This window comes from Erinaceus europaeus, chromosome 1 (assembly GCF_950295315.1).
Source record: "Erinaceus europaeus chromosome 1, mEriEur2.1, whole genome shotgun sequence".
In the NCBI taxonomy this organism is placed as follows: Eukaryota; Metazoa; Chordata; class Mammalia; order Eulipotyphla; family Erinaceidae; genus Erinaceus; species Erinaceus europaeus.
Genome location: NC_080162.1, coordinates 12,163,924 through 12,184,686, shown reverse-complemented (window position 1 = coordinate 12,184,686; position 20,763 = coordinate 12,163,924). Strand labels below are relative to the sequence as shown.

Below are 20,763 nucleotides of genomic sequence, written 5' to 3'. Positions count from 1 at the left end.
GTTGTTGGATAGGACAGAGAGAAATGGAAGGGGAAGGGAAAGACAGAGAGGGGAAGAGAAAGATAGACACTGGCAGACCTGCTTCATTGCCTGTGAAGTGACTCCCCTGCAAGTGGGGAGCTGGGGGCTCAAACCAGAATCCTTATGCCGGTCCTTGTGCTTTGCGGCACCTGCGCTTAACCTGCTGCGCTACCGCCCGCCCAACTCCTGGTAGTCTGTTATACTTCATCTGTTAGCTTATTAGAAATACCTCTATTTTGCTTTACTTTATAATCAAGGAATTACCATGCATATACTTAATATATTTTAGCGTATGTTAAAAGAACAAAAACAAGCAAACAAAAACAGGCAATTGCAGTCGAAGTTGTACCCGTGTTCCTCCCAGCACCACCGGGATGGCCTTGCAGAACCACGAGCCCAGCAGGAACGTCGCACAAGGCCCAGTGGGCAAGAGGCTACAGCAGGAACTGATAAACCTCATAATGCCTGGTGACAAAGGAATTTCTGCTTTCCCTGAATCAGACAACCTTTTCAAATGGGTGGGGACCATCCATGGAGCCGCTAGCACCGTATATGAGGACCTGAGGTTTAAGCTCTCCCTGGAGTTCCCCGGTGGCCACCCCTACAACGCACCCACTGTGCTACCACCCCAGCGGGGACACTCAGGGCAACATCTGCCTGGACATTGAAAGACAAGTGGCCTGCCCTGTATGATGTCAGGACTATCCTGCTCTCCATCCAGAGCCTGCTAGGAGAACCCAGTATCGACAGCCCTTTGAACACACATGCTGCTGAGCTCTGGAAAAATCCCGCATCCTTTAAGAAGAACCTGCAGGAAAACTAGTCAAAGCAGGTGTCCAGTCAAGAACCCTGACCTGCACTGTCCAGCCTTTTACCTTGTATTGTCTACTCCCCCCCCCCCCTTGGATGGTGTCTTTTTTATTTGTGTCTGTATAGGACTCTGTCTTTAACTGTGGAGAGTGTGTGTGTATGTGTGTGTGTGTGTAGTCTCTTGTTAAGCCCTTGTGATAATATATTAAATAAATAAATTTGAGGTGTTTTGTAAAAAAAAAAAAAACACAAAAAACAACCAGATTGACAGTATAGAAATGTTAAAACATTTAGATTAGATGTAGATGTTCAGCTTCCCTCGGGGGGAGATGGGGGGAACAGAACACAGACCTTTCTTTGGTGGTGAGAATGGTGTTAATATACACTCCTATTAACTTAGAGTCTTACAAATAAATAAGAAATATTAAAACAGTATACTTCTGCTTATCCCTCCCATCTTTTAAAGATTTTATTTATTTATTTACTCATGAGAAAGATAGGAGGGGAGAGAGAAAGAACCAGACATCACTCTGGTACATGTGCTGCCAGGGATCAAACTCTGGACCTCATGCTTGAGAGTCCCGCACTTTATCCACTGCATCACCTCCCCTGGGCCATTCCCTCCCTCCCATCTTTTGTGCCTTCACTGTCACACATTTCAGTTCTCTGTTATGCACCCCACACTGTACAATTACTATGATTATGTTAGTCACATCTCCAACATTAAATTGATTTGTCAAATTTAATTCATTATTCTTACTTTAGATAAAGGCAGAGGGAGAGTGAAAGAGAACACAGCACCTCTCTTATCCTATGGCCTTGTTGATTTTTTATTTTATTTTATTTTATAAGTAAATAAAAAAAAAAGAAAAGAAAGAGAACACAGCACTAAAGCTTCCTGCAGTGTAGTGTGGGGGGGGGGGCAGGCTGGAACCTGATTGTGTACACGGCAAAGGAGACAGCTCCTGTGAGCTATTTCAGCATATTTCTCAAATATATATATATATATTTTTAAAAAAAGATTAAATTCTTCACAGCGATCTGTTTTATTTCCTCATTGAATAGGATGTCTTAAGACCAAATTTCCAACCTGAGTATATGTGTGTAGACATTTCCTACACCAGAGGCTGTATATATGTGTGGGCTTATTTCTGGGCTCTCTGTCCTGTTCCATTGGTCCAAATGTCCATTTTTTTTTTTAGTACCACACTTTTTTAATTACTGTTGCTTGGTAGTATAAACTGAAGTTTGGGGGGCATGCTGCTTCCAAGTTGTTTTCTTTTTCCTAAAGAGGCTTTTTAATTAAAAAAAAATTATGGTTCCATGTGAATTTTTTTGTAAGTTATTCAATTTCCTTGAAGAATGTCATTGGGATTTTGATAGGGAATGTACTGAATCTGTAGAGTGGTTTTTGCTAGGATGGTACTTTTGATGGTATTTATTCTTCTAGTCCAAGAATAAGGAATTTTCTCCTATTTCATTGTGCCACTCTGTATTTCTTTTAGCAATGGCCTGTGATTTTCATTGTAAAGGTTCTTTGATACCTTTGTTAGATTTTGGTTTATTTGCAAATGAGGTTGATTTCTTCAATTTTCCTCTGACTAATCATTTGGGTATTGAAATACCATAATTTTAATGTATGTATTTATGGTTTCCTATGGTGAAATTTTAGAGTCTGTAGGTATATTATTTTGTCATCAAAGATGGCTTCTTTTCCCATATTGTTTCATATATATTGCCTCATTTCTGGGAGACAAGAAATGTCTGAGCAGCTAGTACTTTAAACATGAAAGGAGAAATGAAATAATATGTTATTTGGTTCATTTATGTAAATGTATTTCATTTAATATTACATTATAAAGTTTATCTTATCACATATCTATAATATCCTGTTATGTTGAGGAAAATTCATGAATTATTTACCACTTCTTCTGTTTGTAGGACACACTTAGTTCCAGTTTTCTACAATTTCAAAGATGAGCATATTAAACATTCATGGAGTAGAACTGGATTTTCAGTGAACTGTTTTTCTCTTCTATTTTTTTTTTAATTAATGAGAGAGACAGAACGACAGAGACAGAGAGAGAGAGGACAAGAACCAGAGCACCACTCTGGCATAAGCAGTGTTGGGTAGCAAACCCAGGGACTCATGAAGGAAGTCTTAATATTTTATCCACTTCACGATTTCCTGAGCCACTTCAGCGATCGACTTAATATAGCATATAAACATGTTCATTTTCAGTGATGCACACCTGAAACTTACATAATTTTATATTACAGTGCTATTTTAATTTTTAAAAAGTACAAAAGATAAACATCTTTTAGTATGAATCTCCGTTTTGTACTTCCAGGTATTTCTTTGTTATGTATTTTCCTGAGATGGTTTATTTTGTTTAAAGATTTGAGAGGATTAACACCTCACAGATGTATTATTGAATGCTTCCTGGAAATGTTTTTCAGTTGCCCTTTTGTGTTGCATGAAAGTACTCATCCACCCCCCCAAAAAAACAACAGTGCTACATATTTTATTCTTTGCTAGAGTGTATATTGAGTGCTCTAACAGTATGAGGGCAATTGTCAGGAAGATGAAGGCACAGCTTCTTTCCCTAAAGGAAATGTCTGTGAGTAATAGTGAGAAGCAGTCAACCAAGCACCAGGTTATGATACATTTTGAAAGTGGTCATAAAATTCTGCCTAGGAAGACCCTACAGAAGTGAAGGTTTCATTAAATGCTCGAGGGTATGCAGTTTATTTTTTTTTCTTTATTTTAATTTATTTTTTTTAATAAAAAGTAAACGTTGACAAAACCATAGGATAAGAGGGGTACAACTCCACACAATTCCCACCATCAGAACTCCGTATCCTATCCCCTCCCTTGACAGCTTTTCTATTCTTTAACTCTCTGGGAGTATGGACCCAAGGTTATTGTGGGATGCAGAAGGGAGAAGGTCTGGCTTCTGTAATTGCTTCCCCGATGAACATGGACGTTGACAGGTCAATCCATACTCCCAGCCTGCCTCTCTCTTTCACTAGTGGGGTGGGCCTCTGGGGAAGCAGAGCTCCAGGACACATTAGTGGGGTTGTCTGTCCAGGGAAGTCTGGTCGGCATCATGCTAACATCTGGGACCTGGTGGCTGTAAAGAGAGTTAACATATAAAGCCAAACAAATTGTTGACCAATCATGGACCTAAAGGCTGGAATAGTGCAGATGATGAGTTGGTGTGTGTGTGGGGGGTGTCCTCCATTTTTGTAGATAGCTAGTAGGCATATTTTAGTTATATTCCAAAGGGCCTGTGTCTATACTAGTTTATTTTCCCTTTTTTTTTCCCCCCGGAGCCTGAAATTTGATATGCAGGTGGATCCAAGTTATTGTCTGGAGAGATGATGTCATTGCTGGAAAAGGACCAGAAAGCTGGATCAGGGAAAGGGGAATAATATGTGAAAGGTGTATAAATATTGTTGACTGTAAACCCCGTCGATTTGATGTGGTCTGGGGCCCATATTCAGCTTAGGAGCCTATGTGACCTCTGCATCCCTGTAGATCTGAGCTCACATTCTGTGGTCATGAGTAGGAACATTCCAAGCTGCCCCAATATCAGGACCCATCTTCCTCAGGTGTAGCATAGAGTATGTTGTTCATCCTCCCTTTGGAGGATGGAACATTCTCTATCGCTGTTGATCCAAGTTGAGGGCAAGGTTCTATGGGGGCCCACAAAGAGGTCTATTTTGTTGTTCCTCATAGAGATGACTGGTAACAATGGAGAGAGGGTATGCAGTTTCTAATGAAGTCAAAGAGAAACGTGTTAGAAGGATCTGCAAGGTCTTTTGTTACTGGTGTAAAATTTGGTTTACACAGCTGTCTGTTTTGGAGTATAATTATTTATTTATTAGTGATTTATTATTGATTGACAAAATTGCAAGATCACAGCAATCCAACTCTGCACCATTCCCACCACCAGAGTTTTGGATCCCCCACCCCTCCATTGTAAACTACCGTAGTTCTCTGAAAGTTGCAATGTAGGTCAACTGTTATTTCTACAGTCATATGTCTATATTTGTATAGATTTGCCTCTTTGTTTTGTTTTTGTTTTTTTAGGTCCCATCTTCTCTTCCTTTCCAAGTCACTATGACTCCATCCAAATGTTCCTCCCTTTGTCCTCTTCCCTCTCTGGTCATGAGCCCTCTGGTCATCTTCCCCTTATCACTTCTCCCCCACTGAGAGTATGGATCAAAATTATTTTTGGGGTGCAGAAAGTGGGAGTTCTGGCTTCTGTAATTGCTTCTTTGCTGGGCATGGGTGTTGGCAGGTTTATCCATACTCTCAGCCTCTCTCTTTCCCTAGTGGGGCAGGAATACCCTTTCTGATGCATTTAAATTCTAGAACTAGTAGAGAATTTCAAGGTCCTTTCATTAATCAAGAAGCAAAGATTCATGAGTTAAGTGATTTGACCAAGATCAGTCAACAATTAACCACTCAAAATCTGGTAAACAGGCCAGCCTCTAAAGACTCAGTTCAAGAGATGCCTGTATCACTGCTTCACCACTTGTGAAGCTTTCCCACTGCAGGTGGGGACAGGGGCTTGAACCCAGGTCCTTCTGCACTATAACACGTGTGCTTAACCAGGTGCACCACCACCCGGCCCCATGAAAAGACTTTCTATGGAGCCTGTAGCTAGAAGCTTCTATTGGAGAATTGGAGAAGCTGGAATATACCAGATGTCTGATCCTGAGTTATTAAAGTTTTAGAAATACCCGAGTTCCCAAAATTATAATAAATTTTGTTTAATATGCAAAGAATTAAATTTCTTATTAGTCGATCTTTTTATTCAGAGATAAATGAAGTTGGTTTGTGGGAGAAATTTTGAGTACTGGCTTATCTTCCTCCTCTTCCCTCTTTATCATCATGTGCATTCAAAAATTTTAACCCAGTGGAACAAAAACCAATCAAACATCAGACAAAAGATTCAAGAGTGATTACAAAGACTTTATATTATCAGGCTTGTCCAAAATGTCAAATTGCAGCTGTCCAAGCTCTAAGCAGTTAGTTGAACATAATGTTGCCTACATTATGCTTTGTATCTTACTTAGTTTCTCTCTATATATACAAACATAAACATATATGGTTTTTATTCAGAATTTAAGTTCACACAATCATATTCTTTTTCTTTGCTTATTATGTAAAATTATGTTCTTGTTTTGTTTGTATTTGACACCAAGGCAGGAAACACTGGCAAAATTTGTTAGGCAAAACAACAGCTAACATTCAGTGGAAAGCGTGAATGTTTCAGCTTGAGAAAATGAACACTTGCAAACTAGAAAAAGGTAGAGAGAATCATTTCTGGAGACTTGCTATGGCATGAGCTATTAGGCTATCAATCAACGTGTGTGTGTGTGTGTGTGTGTGTGTGTATGCTCACACGTGTTAACCATATTGTATTTTTGTAAATAACACATTTGCCTATAAAATCAAAGAACCAGAGCATCACCACTCATCCTCATTCCAGATTAATTTTTTTTCATTATTAAGTTTTTTTTGGTTTGATCAGCTCAAAACTACTTCCTTATTTGATGGAGCCAGAGAGAAGCTGAGAGGGGAGGGAAAGATAGGAGAGAGACAGAGCCTCTTCTCCCTAAAAGTGAGGACTGAATTTGGCTTGAATTTGGCTCCTTGCACCTGGTGATATGTGCTCAACCAAATGTGCCACTGCCTGGTCTTCTCAGTCAGCTAAAATTTAAAACAAGTCAAGACCATGTTTTAGATTGTAACCACATTTATACATTTGTTTAGATTTGTTTAAAATGTTATGCCCTTTGCACACACATTGAAGTGCCTGGAAATTCTTGTTTCCTCTGCATTGTTTCTTAACTCCAGTTTATTGCATAGTGATTTGCTGTGATTGCTCAAAACTAAAAATGAAACTCCAGCAATCAATTATTAGAAGACACATTATTTCTAGTCATAGGGTATCACTTAAAAATAACCATAAAGAGGTCTTTGTGATTTGCAATTTTTTTTTCAGTCTAGGATGTTTTATTTTCAATAGTTGCTTAAAGTGCAGATATTGAATGAAATAAAATAAAACAAATTGAAGCTTCCTTCACTAGTAATGCCAATAATTATTCTTACTTATTCTTTAATATTTTCTTAGTAATTTTAATATTGGCTCACAAGATTATAAATTGCAGGATACGTAGTTTTTCACCCCATTCACCACCAAAGTTCTTTGTTTCCCACTCCTGGTAGTGGCCAGAGTTCACAGTCTTGTTTCAACTTGGTTACTTTTTTTTTTTTTCTGCAGTTCACGTGTTCCAGCCCTCTGTGTTTGCTCTTATGAGTGGAACCATTGCCTTTCATTTCATTGCATCAACTCCCGTGATTTTTAAAGGATATTGCATTACTATATTGCCGGTCCCAGTTTGGGGCGCCAGATTCAGGACTAGCTTCGTGGGCGAGAGAGAGACGACCAGGGACTCATGGCTGAGCTGGGAACGCAGTTCAATCTTTATTGACTATCGGGGATGCAGTTCAACAATCTTTATTGAGCAGGAATGCAGTGTGATCTAGCTATCTCTAATCACAATCTTGTCCTGTATATCTCCTGAGGCTGAAGTGTCAGGTCAGAAGAGGATGTATGTAGGATAGGGGGTGGGGAGAAGGAAAAAGCATTGGAACCAGTGGGGATTAAACCAGTGTGGGCTAAACAGTGATTATGTAAATAGACCACAGAGGCAAGCAATGCAACAGAAGGGGTCTTAGAGAAGAATTTAGAAGCAGACCAACACTATATTGCTTTACATGCTTACTTAGATTGGTTTAAATCTCATTAGAAATTCTATGTTTTTGTTAACTTGATGTGAAAAATCTTTATTTATTTATTTATGATTATTTTTAAATTTTTTCATTGCCACCAGGATTCTTGCTGGAACTTAGTACCAGCACATGAATCCACTGCTCCCGGCAACCATTTAAAAAAAAAAAATTATTTATTCCCTTTTGTTACCCTTGTTGTTTTATTGTTGTTGTTTGTTATTGATGTCATCGTTGTTGGGTAGGACAGAGAGAAATGGAGAGAGGAGGGGAAAACAGAGAGGAGGAGAGAAAGATAGACACCTGCACACCTGCTTCACAGCCTGTGAAGGGACTCCCCTGCAGGTGGGGAGCGGGAGGCTTGTACCCTGATCACTTTGTGCCGTGTGCGCTTAACCCGCTGTGCTACAGCCTGTCTCCCTCGGCAACTATTTTTAACTTTTTTTGTTTTTTGTTTTTTTAATTTGCTAGGACAGAGAGAAATTAAGAGGGGAAATGGAGGGAGAGAGGGGAGAGAAAGACCATTAGTGAAGCATCTCCCTTGCAGAAGGGGAGTAGGGGCTGAAGCCTGGGGTTCTTGGAGCATGGTAATAGCTGCTCATACGCTGGTGCACCACCATCTGGCCCCCAAAATTTAGTTTTTAAATATGATTTTTTTTTTCTGTTTGGAAATTACTAGAAGGTGGCTACACAAAATAAACTTTAAAAACATTTCTTTAGCAGTGTGGGAGGTGGGACCGTGGACAAAGCATTGAACTCTCAAGCATGGGGCGTTGAGCTTGACTTCTGGCTTCAAATGTGTCAAAGTGATGTTCTAGTTCTCTCCCTCAGCAATAAATAATTAAAAAACAAGTCTTTTAAAAAATTCCCATAGCTTTCAGGCTATCAAAACAGCATTACATTTAGGCTTTGCTTCTTTTTCTTTTGTTAAACCGTAGCATTAAAAAAAATACTTATTTATTCCCTTTTGTTGCCCTTGTTTTTATTGTTGTAGTTATTATTGCTATTGTTGTGTTGGATAAGACAACGAGAAATGGAGAGAGGAGGGGTAGACGGGGGGAGAGAATGACTCCTGCAGACCTGCTTTATCACTTCTGAAGTGACTCCCCTGCATGTGGGGAGCTGGGGGCTTGAACCAGGATCCGGGATCCTTACGCTTGTCCTTGCGCTTTGTGCCACCTGTGCTTAACCCATAACCGTAGCATTTTTTAAAGAGCAGATTTTTTGAACTCTATTGAACTGTGGTACAGATTTTAAAACACTAGATTTAAGTGTTAATCTGTATGTTAGAAGAAGTTGCAAACATAATTAAAGGGTCAATGTCTTGCTGGATATATATTTCTGAGAAACAAATTTAGACTGGGTACTGGGCGGTGGTGCACTAGGTTAAACGCACATAGTACTAAGCGCAAGAAGTTGCCAAGGATCTGGGTTTGAGCCCTCAGTCCCCACCTGCAGGGGGGTCGCTTCACAAGTGGTGAAGCAGATCTGCAGGTGTCTTTCTCTCTCCCTCTCTGTATCCCTTGCCCCTCTCAATTTCTCACCGACCTATCCAATAAAATGGAAAAAAAAAGTCCACCAGAAGAAGTAGATTCTTAGTGCAGGGACTGAGCCCCAGAGATAACACTGGGGTGGGGGGGGGCGAGAAAAAATAGATCTATGGTATTAGCTAAAGAAAAATAAAGGTCCTGGGACATGGAGCAGTGACCAAGTGTTGGGCTCTAAAGCATTAGGTCAACCTCTGGCATCCTACGTGTCAGAGTGATGCTCTGGCAGGATCTCTCTCTCTCTCTTTATGAAACAAATCATTAAAAACATAAAAAGAAAAGAAAAAAGATGAAAAGGTTGGCCTGGCAAGAGCTGGGTAGTTCTGCTGCCTTGTCATGTGAGTGACTCAGATTTGAACCCAAGTCCCACTGCATTGATGGAGGCTTCAGTGCTCTGTTTTTTTTTTTTTTTTTTTTCCTTCTCTTTTTCTGTCTATCTGAAAATGTCAGCCCAGGAGAAGCCCTGACGATTAAAACAAAAGAAAACACTGAACTGTTTCTCTTTATGTCAGTGATGTAAAAATATTTATTGAGTTCTTATTATATTACCAGCTGGTGTCTAGAATACTTTGATATTCTGTTTAGAATGGACATTGATTTTTCTAGATAATATTTCCAATATACTTTTATATTTTCTCAGTCGTATGTCTTCGAATATGGATTTCCTTTGTTAAATATGCAGAAGGGTCTGTAATAGCCGAATATTTCTAATAGTGAGCTTCCTGGCTTCCAGATCTCACCTCTTTAAGTCTCGGTTGCTATGGGTTTTCATCAGTATTCCGTGGATGCTCGGTTGCCATGGAGAATATGTAGTTGTGGAGGAGTTGCCATGACAACAGCCTGCCATTATGTATTTTTCCAATATCAGCTAGCTAGAGATGATAGTGCTTCTTAATGGTGTTTGTTTTGGAGTCCAAAAGTAAAAAAAAAAAAAAGAAATAAAAAGATAAAATAAAACGGAATATTCTAATATCCTAATTATTATCAACAGAGATTTGAACTATGCCATCATTTAGTCTTTGTTCAAATTCAGTAGAAGTGAAAGCTGCTTTCCAAGCTCCAATGCAGAGGAAATTTAACCTGGTTTCTAGAGATACTAACATTTTTAATTTTCTCAAGTGTTTGAGCATGTTCCTCCTATCATAGAGTTGCTTGTCAAGTAGGCACCATTTTTCCGCTTGCTATTTGACTGTGAACAGCAGCAGCTCAGGTCCATATAAGAAGGCCAGGGAAAAGAAGACTAGTTTTTGCCTTTGTAACGGGACTCAGAAATAAAGGAAATCACCTATGACTCATTCTCAGTGTTGCTTTTCAAAAGAAAGGAAGGAGGGGGGGAAATGGCACAGAAGCTATTTTCAGTAAGATGGCACAGCCCTTGCTTGAAGAGAAGTTTTAAACATACTCAAAAACATTTTGATGCACCCGGCCCTTTAGCTGGATTTTGAAATTACGAATTTATTAGGAATGCTTAGACGTATGCTGTCAATTGTCTATAAATCACCTTCTGTACATCGATACTGTGGCCCATCATTATTACGTCACAGGAGAGTAGAACATATTAATTTAGTAATTCAGGAAATCATAGATATGAATATATATTATAGATTTCAAAAAAATGAATGAATTTTAATCTTCCAATTTTTGTTTTGCAACATGGTTTAAATTAATGACATATTCTTGTGGTTAGATTGAAACCTAGCGCATTTGAAGGTGATTTTTAGGGGAGTTGGTAGATCCTTTATAAAAATTTGCTTTGATTTTATAAAAATTTTATATTAATTTGCTTTGATTTTTTTTTTTTTTTGTGTGTGTGTGAAGCTTGGGCCTTGTACATTCATAGTTCCCACATCAATGTCTTTGTTGGGAGAGAGATAAATATAAGTGTGTGTGTGTGTGTGTGTGTGTGTGTGTGTGTGTGTGTGATGCCACAATATTAGAGTTTTCCTTTGTACTATGGTACTCTCTTGTTGAGTCAAGGTTTGAACCCGGTCACACACATGGCAAGATGCCTACCTAGTGAGGTATTATCACTCTGGCCCAAATAATGTCATTATTAAAGAGACCCTTGAAAGCTCTTCTAACCCTTTCACCTTATAAGAACATAGTGGGAAAGCTGTCATCTGTGAATTCATAGACACACAAACACTAGACACCAAATCTTCAGGCACTGTGATCATGAACTTCCCAATGTCCAAAACTGTTTGTGGCTGACACACTATCCAGTCTACGGAACACTGTTTGTGGCTGACACACTACTCAGTCCACGGAACACTGTTGTAGCCTCTCAGATGGGCCAAGCCAGCTGTCAGCCCTTTCTCTCAAGTTATGGGAGAATGTGATTTTTGCTAGTTTTCTTGAAAGCAAGATTGTGAGAGGGCTCTGTCTTTCCCCTGAAGCTTTTCTTGTGGTACTGCAGCAAAGTTGTTTCAGTATAGAATGATGAGATTTCTTTAAAAAATATTTATTGATTATCTTTATTTATTTATTGGATAGAGATTGTCAGAAATGGAGAGGGGAGAGAGAGAGACAGAAAGACACCTGTAGTCCTGCTTCATCACTCGTCAAGCTTTCCCCTTGCAGGTGGGGGCTGGGGTAGCTTGAACCAGGGTCCTTGTGCACTGTAACATGTGCACTAAACCAGGTGCACCACCACCCGGCCCCAGAATGATGAGATTTTAACTTACATTTTAGAGAATTGACAGGCACATGAATTGGCCCCGGCTACCCATAGAACTACCTAAAAGAATAAAAACCAATATTTATTATGTACAGCATGCCTAGAGAAAGTATGAGATGCAACATTAAAAACCAACAACAACAATAAAAAACAAGGGCCGGGTGGTAGCACACTTTGTTGAGCACATAAGTTACAACATGCAAGGACCCAGGTTCGAGCCCCCAGTCCCCACCTTTAGGGGGAAAGCTTTGCGAGTGGTGAAGCAGTGCTGCAGGTGTCTCTCGGCCTCTCCCCCTCCCTTTCTCCCCCTCCCCTCTCAGTTTCTCACTACCTATATCCAATAACTAAATAAAGATGAAAAAACTGATCTTCTAATTCATGCTTGCACTATTATCAAGTGGACCCTCTTGCAATGAGGAGCTTCAAATAAAGCTGAGGGTTAAACATTCAGAATTGATCAGCAATGAAGTTATCTTTTTTAAAATGTTTTTAAAAATTAACTTTATTTATTTGTTGGATAGAGACAGTCAGAAATTGAGAGGGAAGGGGGAGATAGGGAGAGAGAGAGAGAGACAGAGAGAAACCTGCAGCCCTATTTCACCACTAGTGAAGCTTTCCCCCTGCAGGTGGGGATCAGGGGCTCGAACCTGGGTCCTTGTGCACTGTAACGTATGTGCTCAACCAGGTGCACCACCACCCAGCCAAAAGCAATGAAGTTCTCAATCAATAATGTTCATGCATATATGGCATTTGTCACACAGTCTGTGTAGTTTTACAACTGAGGAAATTAGAAATCTGATAAATAGCCAATTAAGATGGATATATGAAACTTAGAGAATTGAAGAAAATTTTGTAAATTGTGGTTAATTGTTGAGAATGCATTATTCAGAATGCCATTGTGTGTATTAATTTTTTTTTTTCATACCAAAGAAAAGCTCAGAGCAGTGGATACAGGGTGCTCTAGTTTGAAATGTGGGCTTTGAAGTTAGACAAGGGGTGTGAATTCCTTGTCATAACTGTAAGCCAATTGCTGGCTTGATCAGTTACTAGGTTTGTAGTACTGGACAAGTTGACTGTCTTCTTTGGGCCTCAGTTTCCTTTTTTTTTTTTTTCCTTTTTCTTTTTTTGCCTCCAAGGTTATTGCTGGGGCTTGGTACCTGTACCACAAATCCACTGCTCCTGGATGCCACTTTCCCCATTTTTGTTACCCTTGTGCTTGTTGTTTTTATTGTTGTTGTTGTTGGATAGGATCCAGAGAGAACTCGAGAGAGGAGGGGAAGACAGAGAAGGGGAAAGACAGACACCAGAAGACTTGCTTCACAGCTTGTGAAGCGACCCCCACCCCCACCCCCCGCAGGTGTGGAGCCGGGGGCTCGAACCACATTTGTTTAGATTTGTTTAAAATGTGATGCCCATTGCACACGTTGAAGTGCCTGAACATTCTCTGCTTTCCTTAGGCCAGTCTGTGCATTTTGCACCATGTGCGCTTAACCCACTGCGCTACCCCGAGTTTCCTAATTCTTATAGTGGTTATAAATAACAGTGACTTGTTGTAGCTTATTATGGTGATTAAATTGACTGAGATTTCTTTGCCCCAGAGCATTGCTCGTCTCTGTTTTATAGTAGTGGTGATGGTAGTGGTGATAGGATTGAACCTAGGACCTGGGAGCTTCACAAGTGAGAGGCTGGTTGCATAACCATTGTGCTATCACCCCTGCTCGTCTGATTTACATTTGTTAAGTGCCTGAAACAATATGTAATCATGGGCGGAGCTATTTTGGTGCATGTTAATTAAAGTGGAATAAAAAAAAAGAGTCACTTAGTGCTAGTAAATGCAAAATATTGGTACAACCTTTCTATCTTTATATATTATACACCTAAGTTCTATTTGCTAGAAAACCTACTCAGCAAGGATTTATTCACCTTAATAAACATACCTTGTACAGACATTTTGAGCAAGAAAAGTAGAGCAAATTTTTAATTTTTTTCTAATAGCAGAAGATCATGAGGTCAAATAATATATCATCTTCCTTTTCTTCTTTCCTTGGCTTTGATCTCTGCTCCTCCCCCTTTCTCTCCCCCCAGATTTGTAATTTCCCTGGTACAATTTCATGATTCCATGTTTGCCTTTATGCAGTTATCCTGAAAGGTATGCTGTCACCAGCTTGGATTCTTTCTTGTGGCTTCCCATTTTGACCGCGTAATAGTGTTTATGCTTGAATATCCTGCTTCAGATAATGTGATTCCAGGCCTTTTATAACACTTACCACTGTCTAACTCTATCAGGGTTATAGAATCCTTCAGGCATCAATGCCCAGTGTTTTAGAAGGTCTGTGAATTCATTATAATTACCAATCAGTCTGTCCAAAGCTTTATTGCAGATGGATTTTGTTTATTTATTTTTTACCATAACACTGTACAACTCTGGCTAATGGTGGTGCAGGGGATTGAACTCAGGAAATTGGAGCCTCAGGCATGAAAGTCTTTTTGTATAACCATTATGGTATCTCCCTTGCCCTGCAAATGGATTTTAATCAGTTGGCTGTGTGTAGCATTTGTTTATTGTTTGTTTATCTATTTATTTACTATGTGTGATTAATAGTGGTTTACAAGATTATAACATTACGGGAGTCGGGCGGTAGTGCAGTGGGTTAAGCGCATGTGGTGCAAAGCACAAGGGCAGGCATGAGGATCTCGGTTCGAGCCCCCAGCTCCCCACTTGCAAGGGGGTTGCTTCACAGGTGGTGAAGCAGGTCTGCAGGTGTCTATCTTTCTCTCCCTCTCTCTGTCTTCCCCTCCTCTCTCCATTTCTCTCTGTCCTGCCTAACAATGATGATATCAGTAACTACAACAAGAATAAAAAACAATAAGGACAACAAAAGGGAAAATAAGTTAAAATATTTCAAAAAAACTTTAATAATAATAATAATAATAATAAAAATAAAAGATTATAACATTAAAAGGCATAGTTCCACTACCCCATCATCAAAGTTAGCAAAATTCTGTGCCCCTTGCCCTCCTTGTAATCACCTTAGTTCTCACAAAAGCTAACAGATAAGCTTGTGTTTTCCTTGTGTGCACTTTTTTTTTTTTTTACAGGATCCTGTGCTTCAGCTTTCTAGATTTCCATGTGAGTTAAACTATCCAGTAGTTGTCTTTCACCTCCTTATTTTCTTATTTATTTATTTTTATTTTTATTATTTTTAACCAAACCTCTGCTCAGCTCTGGCTTATGTTGGTATAGGGGATTGAACCTGGGACTTTGGAGCCTCAGGCATGATAGTCTCTTTGCATAACCATTGTGCTATCTACCCCTGCCCTCACCTTTTCTTTTCTTTTTTTTAAATTAATTAATTTATTTTCCCTTTTGTTGCCCTTGTTTTTATTGTTGTAGTTATTGATGTCATCATTGTTGGATAGGACAGAGAGAAAGGGAGAGAGGAGGGGAAGACAGAGACGGAGAGAGAAAGATAGACACCTGCAGACCTGCTTCACCGCCTATGAAGCGACTCCCCTGCAGGTGGGGAACCAGGGGCTCGAACCGGGATCCTCATGCTGGTGCTTGTGCTTCATGTCAAGTGCGTTTAACCCGCTGCGCTACCACCCGACTCCCTCACCTTTTGTTTTCTAAGAAGAGTCCCCTCTAGTTCCCATATATATAGAATTTAAAAGGCTCCTGACTTTGAATAGGAAAAACATTTCCTTTCAGCAACCTTAAGAGAAAATTTTGCTTTTTCTTTCATCCAGTGGTGGACCTTGTGTGTTGCCATGTGCAGGGACCTGGGTTCAAGCCCTCAGTCCCCATCTGTAGGAGTGAAGCCTCACAAGTGGCTTCCAGGGTCTCTCCTCTCTGTCACTCTTGCCTTTTACTAAAAGTTGGCCTCCAAATGGTGGAACTCTTCAAGCACCAAGCCTCGGCAGTCATCCTGGTGGCAAAAAACAAGCAGGTGGGGGCCGGATGGTGGCGCACCTGGCTGAGCGCACAAGTTAAAATGCACAAGGACCTGGGTTTGAGCCCCCAGTCCCCACCTGCAGGGGGAAAGCTTTGCGAGTGGTGAAGCAGTGCTGCAGGTGTCTCTCTGTCTCTCCCTCTCTATCGCACCCTCCCCTCTCCATTTCTGGCTGTCACTATCCAATAAATAAAATAAAGATGATAATAAAAAAAACAAGCTATCAAGCTAACAAACGAACAAAAAGCTAACCTTTTCTTTAAGCGTAATAAAATAAATAATAGGTAAATAAGCATAATAGTAATATTTACTTCATCACTAGTACTAGTTATAAATATTTTCATATTAAATACAGATGTTCAGAGTGTCTTGAAATATATATGCTCATAACTATCAAATTATGCTTGCCACTAGTTCATGCAATTTAATGTATTAATTTTAAAAATTTTATTAGCTATTAAATAATGATTAACAAGATGGTAAGATAACAGGGCTATAATTCCGCACAATTCCCAACACCAGAGTTATGTATCCCATCCCCTTAATTGGAAACTTCTTTATCTCTCTGGTATAGTATGGAATAGTATTCTTTATGGGGTGCAGAAGGTGGAAGGTCTGGCTTCTGGAATTGCTTCTCTGGTGGACATGAGCGTTGGCAGGTTGATCCATACTCCCCAGTCTGTTTCTCTCTTTCCTTAGTGGGGTGGGGCTTTAAAAATTTAATGTATCAGTAAAGAAGCACTTATATTATTTTATCATAAACTAAAAAAAATTTTTTTGATTGAAACCTATGGGGGTGGGAGCAAGACTTCCAAATATAGAGAACTTGTCTCTCTCTTTCCAGCATCAACCACACAGTCACAGCTTTACAAGAGACAAAAATGCATAGGCATAAAAGAGAGAAACATTTCAGCGTTTTGTTTTGTTTTAATCATCAGTGCTTGTTCTGAGCTGACATTTTCAGACAGTAAGAAAGAAAAAGAAGAAAAATGAAACAATACAAAACAACAAAAAACTCCATAGCACTGAAGCTTCCTCCAATGCAGTGGGGCTTGGATTCAAATCTGGGTCACTCAGTATGGCAGGGCAGCAGCACTACGAGCTCTTGCCAGCCCAAACTTTTAATCTATTTTTTTTTCTTTTTATATTTTCAGTGATTTGTTTGATGGAGAGAAGGAGAGAGACAGAGAAAGAGAGAGACATAGATTGTGATCAGGGACAAACTGTACTGAAGTCCTCTCACCACAATTCTATGCCCGTAACTCTACAACAAAGCATTGTGGGAAATTAAAAACCATAAAGGGGGGGGGGTCCTGTTAATACTATGAGGTCTCAGGTTGAATTCCCAGTACTACCATTTGTCAGAGCCGAGCAGTGCTCTGGTAAAACAAAAGAACAGAACCGTAAGGGGTAATAGTTTGTCAGAACTCAAGGGGATGCCATACGGAACCATCCTGGGGCACAGTATTCTGCAGTGGAATAGCATAATGCCAGAGAGGATGATCGTAGTGTGGAAGCGCTCACACCCCATGAGGAGCTGGCCAGTCTTGCAATGATGTGATTCCTCGCGCCCACCTTTGCTGCAGTTTTTATGAGATGTTCGTGAAATGACAGAGTGCGATCGAGAGTAACGCCAAGATAGACTGGCTGGGCTTCATGCCGGATTCTCGTATCGCCAAGCTGCACATTAAGCTCACGCCAGGCCGAGGCATGGTGTAGATGGAAAACAGATGATACCGTTTTTGCAGTGCTAGGGATTAGTCGCCATTTTTTACAGTAATCAGATATCAGAGACATGTCTTTCGTGAGTGTTTCCTCGAGGATGTCGAACTTTGATGCCTGAGTTGCACAGCAACTTGGTCGATTCCAAATTATATTCCTCCATGAGGATAATTTCTGGAACCATCCGTTCCACCCCGGTTCCATGGCTGCCAGTTCTTAGCAACATCGCCCCACCAGATATTCGTCGGGATGCGGCATCATCTAAGTTCATTTCCCACGTCTACGCTCGACCGGACCTGCCAATATACGCGGATATCTTCGCCCACCCTGTCCAACACTTGACGTCTCGTCATCCAATCTGGTCCCCTACGCCTACACTGAACTTCTCTGTTCCAGTCTCTTGGAAACAGAGCTGGCAGTCAGCTGAGGTAAAGAACAAACACCTCATCACAGACCCCTGCGAGCGTCAACCCGGCTTTGACCTAGCACGTTATGATCGGGCCCTCCTCAATCGCTATCTAACAGGCCATGGCCAGTGCGCCGCTATGTTCCATCGCTGGGGAGCCAGAGACGACCCGAACTGCCCCTGCGGCTACAGACAGACTATGACCCACATAGTCAACGACTGCCACCTCTCCAGATTCAAAGGAGGTCTCGAAACTTTACATCAGGCTCAACCTGACGCTGTTGACTGGCTGCGGAAGAAGGGCAAATGCTAGAAGAAGAAGAAGAGGAAGAAGCGGAAGAAGAGGAAGAAGAGGAAGAAGAGGAAGAAGGAGAAGGAGGAGGAGGAGGAGGAGGAGGAGGAGGAGGAGGAGGAGGAGGAGGAGGAGGAGGAGAAGAAAGAAGAAGTACTTCCTTAAACTGAAGGAGATTAGATTTAGAAAGGCCTAAAAGCACCAAGCAAAATAAATTCACACCCAGGCTTACCAAGACAGTGATCTTGGTGATCAAATAAACTGGTATAGATGGAGGGTTTTTTTAAAGCAGCAAGAGCAAAAGGAGTCACATTTAAAGGGACAATTAGATAGCTTATTATCAGAAATCTTGAAGGTCGGAAGGGACTGCCAGATTATATGCAAAATTTTGATGAAAAGATATCCACACTAAAATATTCTGTCTGTATAGATCCACCTCCTCCCCACCCCCCAGCCCAAGCATTGCTTAGCTCTGGCTTATGGTGATGCTGGGGATTGAACCTGAGACCTCTGGTATCTCAAGCATGCATGTTATGCTATCTCTCCTGTCCTGCTAGTTTATCATCATGTGGGTTTGAAGGAATGACAGAGAGCTTTTCAGACACACAGTAGTTTAAGGGATTTACCATGAGACTGGCCCTACAAGAAGTATGAAAGGGGCTTAGATAAATTAAGAATGTGGACTGATTTCACACACGGAAGGAAACAACACATGGACCGGGCGGTGGCGCAGTGGGTTAAATGCACATAGTGCTAAACACAGGGAGCTGTGCAAGGATCCGGGTTTGAGCCCCGGCTCCCCACCTGCAGGGGAGTTGCTTCACAAGCGGCAAAGCAGGTCTGTGGGTGTTTATTTCTCTTTCGCTCCCTCTCTTTATTTCCCTTCCCCTCTCAATTTATTTCTGTCCTATCCAATAATAATCATAAAAAAATGGAAAAGATGACTGCCAGGAGCAGTGGATTTGTAGTACTGAGCCCCAGCAGTAACCCTGAACGAAAAGACACGACAAGAAAAGAAAAGGAAGCAAGTGAAGTCCACAGAAGACAAACTTCTGGACTTGGAATGCTGAACTGAATTTACCAAACGAGGACTGAGGGTGATACCGGCTTGTAAGGCTGGAGACAGTTTTGTTGTACTTGGTGGATGGACAGTGGTACTATGGTGGTGAGTGTGGTATAGTGACGTATTTTGAAGAGGTGTGAAATGGTGCATCTAAAACATTTATAGTCTGATAAATTTAAGTTTACCTCAAAAACAACCATTTTCATTATTCTGTATTATTTTTAATTCTCTCTGAAAACAATCTTATTTGTCTATTTATCAGATAGAGGCAGAGAGAAATTGATAAGGAAGGGGGAGATAGAAAGGGAGAGAGATAGAGAGACACCGGCAGCACTGCTTCATCACTCATGAAGTTTCCCCCTGCAGGTGGGGACTGGGGGCTTGAACCTGGATCTTTGCATAATGTAACATGTGTGCTCAGTCAGGAAGCTTCGCTGCCTGACCCCTAGAATCCTCTTTTTATTGGATGTTTTTGAAAAAAAAAATTTTTTTTTAAAGAAGGCATTCAGAGGATTCATTAGTTTATCAAAAGGGGTCCATGCTTTACACAATGTTTAAGAAGCCTTCTTTTGGGGAGTCGGGCGGTAGTGCAGTGGGTTAGGTGCAGGTGGTGCAAAGCGCAAGGACAGGTGTAAGGATCCCGGTTCAAGCCCCCCGCTACCCACTTGCAGGGGAGTCGCCTCACAGCCCCTTTCTGTGGGCTCAGCCTGTACTGTCCTTGCCCAGAATCTTTGTGGCTTAGCCATGTGTTCCATTATCATAAAGGCTTAACTCCTTGAAATAGATTTGTTTCATCCTTCTTGTTCTCCATTATTATTATTATTATTATTATTATTGTTCATCTCAATAGTATTTGCTACATGTTTTTGTCTTTAGACAGTACATTCATTTAGAACAAGAGTTGAGTCCGACCCCTGAAACCCTTTGGTCTGGCCCTGCCAAGGCAACTGTGTGGGACTTTAAATCCAATAAAGCTAGGATTTTTTTTTTTTTAGTATTTATTTATTTTCCCTCTTTGTTGCCCTTTTTTATTGTTGTTGTATTTATTATTGTTGTTATTGCTGTTGTCATTGTTGCATAGGACAGAGAGAAATGGAGAGAGGAGGGGAAGATATAGAGGGGGAGAGAAAGACACCTGCAGACCTGCTTCACCGCCTGTGAAGCAACCGGCTGGCAGGTGGGGAGCCGGGGGCTTGAAGGATTTTTTTTTTTTACAGCCACACTAAGTGCTAAATGTTTCGGTTGATATTGTTTGACCCATGAATAGTGTTGTAAATATCCAGATGGTCCTTAGCAGAACAGGGTTCTTGCCCCCTTCCCTGCTTTAGAGTAAGGATTATACTTTGTTCTTCCTTCTTCCTGTAGTGGCAAGAGAATGCCTGGAATCTAGGAGGGACAGGATCTGTGTAGTCTCCCTCTCTTCTCCTCTCTCTCTCTCTCTCTCATCTATCTTTTGTTTCATTGTAT

The 20,763-nt window shown here is 40.7% G+C and overlaps 1 pseudogene; it reads left to right on the top strand.

Moving 5' to 3' along the window:
* The first annotated feature begins 395 nt into the window (after positions 1–395).
* On the top strand, positions 396–874 carry LOC103108467 (ubiquitin-conjugating enzyme E2 C-like; annotated as a pseudogene).
* The last annotated feature ends 19,889 nt before the right edge of the window (positions 875–20,763 follow it).